Here is a 7,786-nt window from a genome sequence, read left to right as displayed (position 1 = left end):
TGGGAGGAAAGCAGTGGCTTAAATCTCAGCACAGGTGTTTCAGATTAGACATAAGGAGACATTTCTTTCTCAGATGAATTTGATAAACCCCGGAATGGATTGCCCAGGGAAATTTTCAAGCCTCTTTCTCGGCAGGCTTTAAAAATAGGATAGATGTTCATCTGCCTGAGAGAGCGGAAGCATAATCCTATCTGGAGATGGCATGATGGATTGGCTGCGGGGGAGGGAGGAGAAAGGAGTTTCCTTTCTACTCAGATTAACCCAGGGAGCCTGCCGTTCCACTTTTCAGAGCATTTTCAGCATTACTGGTTTTATCTGATTTAAAAAGTCACTCATGTTCATTATTTAAAATTCAGAGAATACAGAAAGATACGAAAACGTGAAAAACAAAATCCTACAATCTAGAGGAAATCAAAAATGATTTATTTTTGATATATAGAGCAGCCATAAAGTTTGCGGGCAATTTTAAATTGTACGTGAACTTTATGGCCACCCTGCAGAATATATATATACACACAGATATATGCATCTCTAGACTTTTTATGTATAAACACAGATATCATCTACAAAAAATGGTATTATACACTGCACGCCTTTGTAGTCTGTCCAGCTTTTGTACTTGTCTTTCTTTTTTTTAAGACAGAGCCTCAAGCTATCACCCTGGATAGAGTGCTGTGGCATCACAGCTCACAGAAACCTCTAAATCCTGGGCTCAAGCTATTTTCCTGCCTCCACCTCCTGAGTAGCTGGGATCACAGGCACCCCCCACAATGCCCGGCTATTTTTTGGCTGCAGCCGTCATTGTTTTTTGGCAGGCCCAGGCTGGATTCAAACCTGCCAGCTCAGGTGTGTGTGGCTGGCGCCTTAGCCACTTGAGTCACAGGCGCTGAGCCTCTTTTGTACTTTTTGTGCTGCAGCTTCCCTTCCATGTCAATAAATACTGCTATACACTATTTTTGGTGGCCAAAGAACATCCCATGGGATGCGTTAGCCACCAAGTTTCTGTGGTGGAGGTTTGGCTTGTTTTCTTTATAATCCTTGTGCAAATGTCCTAGTGAAGTCCGCCAATTATTTCTTTTCTTTTCCCTTTTATTAAGTCATATATACATAGATCATGAATGCATTATGCATATGTGGGTTACAATGTGTTGATTTTTTATACAATTTGGAATGGTTACATGAAACTAATTACTATAGCTTTCACCTCATTTACTTCATTGTTGTGTTAAGACATTTATGTTCTATACTTGGTAGATTTGACTTGTACCCTTACAATATGCTCCATAGGTGTGGTCCCACCATTTACCCTCTGTCCAATTATTTCTTAAGAATAAGTCCCTGGAAGTGAAGTTGCTGTGTCAGGGAATGCCTTTTTCAGATTTTGCTGCCTATGGCTAGATTCTCCTCCAGAAAGGTCAGATCATAGCAATTTACATCACCACCAATAGTGATGGGCAGGGCTCGTTGCCCCATTTTCTACCCAACATTGAGTACTATCTGTTTGCTGGCTACTCTCGACATTCTGATGCACAGTTCTCTCGGTCCAGGAAATGTTGAAGCTTCTAAGGCTTCCAGTCGTTTATATTTCTTTTATTACTTGTCCTTTGTGTCCTTTACTAATTTTTCTACTTGGGACTTTGAGATATAAAACATATATGTATATCCTTTTAAACTGATGGTTTTAGATTTATTGTACAGAAGTTTGCTACACAGAAGATTATTCTTTGGACTGCATTAATTATAACTAGAATAAAATGACCTTTCAGCATCTTGGCCATAGCTGTGTCACCTGCCTCTGGGCCAGATACGTCTGAAGGGCAAGTCACCTGGCAGCGCTGGGCAGAGGGTGGAGGGGGGGTGAGGATGCACAGTCATGGCTGGTGCATATGTCATAAAAGGGGGCGGGTTCCCTGTTATTGAACAAAGTCAGAGACACTTGGTCATGAACCAAGTTTTCCTCACATGGAGCACTTGATGGTGGGTAGAGGGAGAGATGGAGAATAAACAGAGTGTAGACAAGATGGTCTTTCCAGGCCAGTCCCTTGGTTTCCCTCCATCTAGGCAGCAGCATCTGCCCTTCCTTGACCCCGTCCCCTGCCCTCCCCTTCTCTGCACAGTGCCTGTCCTAAAAGACTTTATCTACCAGGGCTATGGTTGGTTGTGTCCCTTCCTCTGTGTCAAGAAGAGAGAAGGGAACACTTTTCATATTGGTGACTTAAGGCAAGAAAGAGATGTATGCACAGTAGACAGGGGAAGGACCAGGGCATTCTGCCTGGGCTGGGGCTGCTGCTGGGGAGAACTCTGTATCAGGCTTTGTCACAAGATGGATACAACCTGGCCCCATCCTCATTCTTCTGACTGCAGATTCTCTCGGCTCGTGCCTTATCACCTTAGCTGTTTAGGGTTGCTAGTTTGTGAGTTTTTGAGAGTAAGTGATTATCTGTTCATGTCACTGAGTAAAAATCCATCTGTCTTGTCCATTTTCTGTTATTATAAATGGATACCTGAAACTGGACATTTATGAGGAAAAGAGGTTTATTTAGCTCACGGGGCTGCATCTATTGACCAGTGGTCCAGAATTGTTTTCCTACAGGGACATCAGGTGCTGCTCCTCCTGTGTCAGCCCTGCCTGGGAGAAGAGAGTCAGGGGCGCTATGGTGACATCTCCTGTGGGTAGGGAGGGCCTTGTCTCACAATGGAGATTTGTCCTAAATGTAAATGACCAATTTCTTTAGGAAGAATTTATAGAAAACCAAAAAAAAAAAAAAAAAAAATTACACTCAATTTTGTATAAAGCAAAACCTTTAAGCATTGAATTTGTATCTAAAATGTTTCCAGTGGATTAAAGGTTATGGGATAAGGTGTTGCTTTCTCATTAATGTCACCATGACCAGACCCCACAGGAACATCTGCAGGAGGCATCTGGGAACACCAAGGCCCAAAATAAACATCCACAGGACTGTGGAGGGAGTGCTCCAATGTGTGGTGGCCTGGGCCCCCACACTGCCCATCTCAAAGCTCAGAGTGGCTTATGCAGCCCCATGAGCAGGGGCTGACCATGAATTATTCTGCTGTTGGCCCATCCCCCACAGCCAAATTAGCTGAGGGTGAGTTGGGTGTTACCAGCTGCCACTATTGTTTTAGAAGATCCACCAGGCTCACTTTCCCCAGGGTACTACTTACCTTGGCCTAGACATGCTAATGAGAGGCTGAATTGTCTTTTTGAGAACTCCCTGGTCAACTAAGGAAGGATTTTTCAGAGAGCTACAAATTTCCAAACACTGAAACTCCCCAGATGTGACATGTTCATTTAGGAGATTAGATTAGGAAGGGACGATAAGGAGAGAGTGGCTTATGTATCGCCCCATCTGCCAGGCTGCCAGAGGCGTCTCCCCATCTCCTGCAGAGGAAGAGAGTGGTACCAGGGAGAGACTGGGGGGAGTATACACATTCTCACCCAAAACACATACCGGCTTGGTTATTTTGTCTAAAACCTTGTCCATTCATCCTTAGCTGATAGGTCTACTGCCTGGGCCCAATACCAAGTATGTAAAATGTATCTGGTCTAAGATGGGACCTATTCATTTTTTTTTTTTTTAAGATCCCCAAGTAACTACTGATTTTGCTTTACTTAGTGTCTGATCGCCTCTGCGTACCAGGCATTGTGATGGGCCCAGGAACACAGGATGAGCACATGGTTGGCACTGATGGATGAAGCAGTCGATTCAAACAAAATGCCCGACTAATAATGTGGGACAGTTCTTTCAATAGAATATCAAAGTAATTATTCAAAAAGGGGAAAACTCAACAAATCAGCCAAATCTAACACTATCTACACAGTGTTAGAAGATCAGATTGATCAATTTTTCCTGAACTGACAAATTAAATCCGTGTTATTGTTTTGGACTATGTAGAGATACCCATTTGGGGAAGGCTTTCTCGATACAGATTCCTAGGCCCCCACCTCAGACCTCCTGGATCAGAATCTCTGTTTCCAAAATTCTTCCTAAGCAGTGTTCTCAGCCTTGGTTGCACATTAGAATTATTGTTGAAGAGCCCAGGCTATATATACCCCAGTCCCTTTAAATTAGAAACTCAAAGGAGTGGAGGGAGGAAAATGGGGAATCCAGGCACCAATATTTTTTTAAAAACTCCCTAGGGAGCTTCAGTGTACAGCCAAGGTTAAGAACCCCTGAGTTAAGCTACATGGGGCTCTTCCACAAGCTTCCTGTGGTTCTAATATGTAGAAATCCCAGCGTCCTCTGAGCAGCTATTTCTATGTTGAGCATGTGACCATTCTTTCCAGAGCTGTTTGCTACAGAAGTGATTCATGGTGAGGTTTTGGGCAGCAAAGAATTGTTATGGAGAGAGAGTCTACCAGTCCTGTGCCTGTAGAAAGCTCAAATCTTTAGCTCCTAATATTTTTCCTATTGTACGTGATGATTGGCAAGGACGGGTGTTCAACGCTGTCCCTCCCAGAGCATTCCCAGGTGCATCCTGCCCCTCTTCCCTCTCGCCTTCCCCCGCATCCCCTCTCCGCTCCTTTTTGCCAGAGCCCAGGTTGCCTGGGCTTTGCTCTTAGGGCCTTGTGTGGGAGACCCTGCTATTCTCACCAATCAATCCTTATTCACATAAAGAAGAGAATCATGAGTGATTAAGAAAAGGCTTGGGTTTTAGTTGGAGTCTTTCAGAAAGAACAAAGCAAAATAAAGCAGAGAAGCAAAAATCTCCCTCTGAGCCCAGTCTTAGTCTAACATCCTTCTTTACACAGCACTACAGGCAAGCACTAAAAACAGATCAGAGTTGTGTGGGAGTTGAAATCTTCCTGTCATCCCTGCCTTAGAACAAAGCAGACTCTTCCCTGGTGGATGCAGTCAGCAAGGGCAGAGGAAGACAGCCTGGGGATGGTGAGACTTTGGCCTCCTGCCACTGGTTCAGACTACCCTGCCCCCTATCATTAGGAAGTAAAATTAAAAAAAAAAAAAAAAACAAAACAAAACTCAAGTTTAGCAATGACAAAGCTGATATCAGAAAACTATTCTTGTTTATTTTCCCCATTCTCATCCCTGCTTTTAGTCAAGAGTTCCATCTTTCATAGACAGACCAGAGGTCCTGAGTTTAGTGTCCTGGTCATACACTGGAAGGAAATATTCAGAGGCTATGACATTCCTAAGTCAAAAAGGACCTAGCTCCCCCCACCTTGTTTTAATTATTTTATTGTGCCAACCTAATTTGACACATTAATCTTCTTTCTTTTAGGTAGGTAGGTAATTTCAACCTTCCTTGGTGATGGATCTCTTTGATAATTTGGTGAAATCTCTGGCCCAGTATCCTAGAAAAATTTGCCAAAATATAAAAATATGCATTCATTTACAAAAATTCGTGACCCTCCACTACCCATCTATGGACCCAAATCAAGAATCCATGTACAACAGCAGCTTAAGGAGAGAAAAATAGAGATTCCCGCCAGATGTCTGCCCCTCAAGCCATTTCATGTTAACTGATTGTCCAGAACATGCCTTGTACTTGCCAACTTCCATTTACAGAGCTCTACAGAACCCCAAATAGGCCAGACTTTGCACAGAAGACAGCACTAATTTTATCTCCTCAATCTTAGCATGAAGGCACAGCTCCCATGGTAGGCCAAGCAGTGCAGGGTAGAGGGTACAGGAGGGGGAGTCCCCTGGGCTTGGAATGGCTTTCTTTCTCCCCTCCCCCTTCATTATCTCTTCTTATCAAGATGGTTCCCATTCAAGACCAGCTCAAATGTCACAGCTTCCTGGAGAGTTAGCCCTACCATCCTCGTACCTCCTGCCTTTCCTCCCTGTTGGAATGGGATGGTCCACTTGCCTTCTTTATCATAAGGTAAATGCTTTATGGGGAGAAATGGTCTTATCTTTGTGGGCTCTGCAACACCAACCTTATTGCCAGGACTCTAGCAGAAGATAACGCTGTCACTGTTTAATTAGCAAACTTAGAAATGAAATGTCATGTGGCCCCTCACTGCCTCCATTCCCTTCTAACCCATGAGATATAGGGAGGAATGCCCCATTCAACAGGAGTCTTGCCCCACCCCTGAATTGTGGGGTGTGCACAGTTCAGCTGACCGCACTTGAAGATTACTGGATAGAAACAGATAGAAGCTTAGAATTCTAAGATTCATTTGTGAGTGGGCCACGGATGAGTGTGTCTAGTCGCCCTGCCCACCGGAGTAACCATTCTAGGAAGATCATCCTATAATCACGTCACTAGACAGTGTTAGGCCAGTCAGTTCAGAGGGCAGGTGCTGCCCAGTGCTGGTGGACCTGGCATGTTAACGAGTGAACTGATACCTAGCTGAACCACAACCTCCCAGAGCCACCTGCCGAAGGAGGCCTTGTCTCTGGAGAAACCGAAGCCTATGGAATATCCACAAGGATTTGGGAGATGATTTAGGATCTTCCAAATGGATTTGATACCCTAACTTTCACAGAAACTTCTTCCCATATCTTAATTAGTCTTACCCTTATTCCCTAATCCTATCTGTATACAACTGGTCAGTTGGGCCAACAGGACTCAAGGGATGGAACCATAAAGACACTTTTATTTTTGTTCCCCACTGTCCCTTCAAACCTTTTCAATATGGTTGTTTTTCCCCTATTCCCAGATGAAAACTCAGAGCAATATCACAGACTTTCTGGTCACTGTCAGATAAAATTCTTCTCATTAGTTTGACACAAGCAGTCTCAATTTGAACATGGATTTCTTCCACTCCCTCAGTGACTCCAGAAGGAGCAAGGGTTGGTGGTTTCTTTCTTACAGTATCTGATGTTTCTACTGACTGGATCTTCTGGACCTTTAGGCTGAAACAAAAGGAAGGTTGGAGGATAGTGAGTTCATACATGATTGGTGGTATCATAAGATGGCATCCCACCCCCTAGACCAGTGTTTGTCACCCTTTTTTATCTCACAGCACACTTGAACCTGTAGCTGAACTTCCACAGCAACTTAAATTATGTTGATCTAAAAAAGTAAAAAGAAGAATATATTTACTGTGCTTTGAACTTCTTTCAAAAATAATTTAAGTAGGGGCAGTGCCTGTGGCTCAAAGGAGTAGGGCATCGGCCCCATATACAAGAGGTGGCAGGTTCAAACCCGCCCCGGCCAAAAACTGCAAAAAAAGAAAAAAATTAATTAATGATCTTTAAATAATTTAATGGTACACTGGTTGAAAATCACTGCTTTAGCTTTATGCAGTGGCAGTATCTTAGCCAATGAAGTTTATCCAAAGTGCGATTATTGCTAATTGAAAACTTTTTTCAATACCCCACCATGACAACTTGAAATATAGTCAGCATTGGCAATTTTTGACAGTCTCTATGGAGACTGAATTTTTAAAAAGACAAAAAAATCACTGCTGTAGACCTTTGTCTTGCAGGCGCTTTCCTGGATTCTGCTGAGACTCCCCCACTGGCCTTTCTGAATACAACCTCCCTGACCACCACAGCACCTCTCCTTTGGCTGGCTTCTCCTGATCCCCCTCCACGTCTGCCCCTGATATTGCACCCCCAACCTCCTCCTCTGGAGTCTCCTTTCCCTGGGCACAATCTCCAAGCTGACTTTTCTCTCACAGTTTCCACTTCTGACTCCCAGGATTAATGCACCTTGAGGGGCCGATAGAAAGTCACTTCCTAGATGCAGTTGTCCACTCGGTTGCCACCAGCCACGTAAGCTTTTTCAGATATGATCAGATACCATTCTTGTGGGTCCCTATAAGGAACACATTGATCTTTCTGAGGAGAGACTG

The 7,786-nt window shown here is 43.8% G+C and overlaps 1 non-coding gene across 1 annotated transcript; it reads left to right on the top strand.

Moving 5' to 3' along the window:
- The first annotated feature begins 7,224 nt into the window (after positions 1–7,224).
- LOC111724908 lies at positions 7,225–7,365 on the top strand. Its single transcript, XR_002773119.1, has one exon. It is a non-coding gene; the product is annotated as a U4 spliceosomal RNA (small nuclear RNA).
- The last annotated feature ends 421 nt before the right edge of the window (positions 7,366–7,786 follow it).

Source organism: Otolemur garnettii, unplaced genomic scaffold, assembly GCF_000181295.1.
Source record: "Otolemur garnettii isolate 467f Iridium unplaced genomic scaffold, OtoGar3 scaffold00028, whole genome shotgun sequence".
Lineage (NCBI taxonomy): Eukaryota > Metazoa > Chordata > Mammalia > Primates > Galagidae > Otolemur > Otolemur garnettii.
This window is presented reverse-complemented; position numbering and strand designations above follow the sequence as displayed.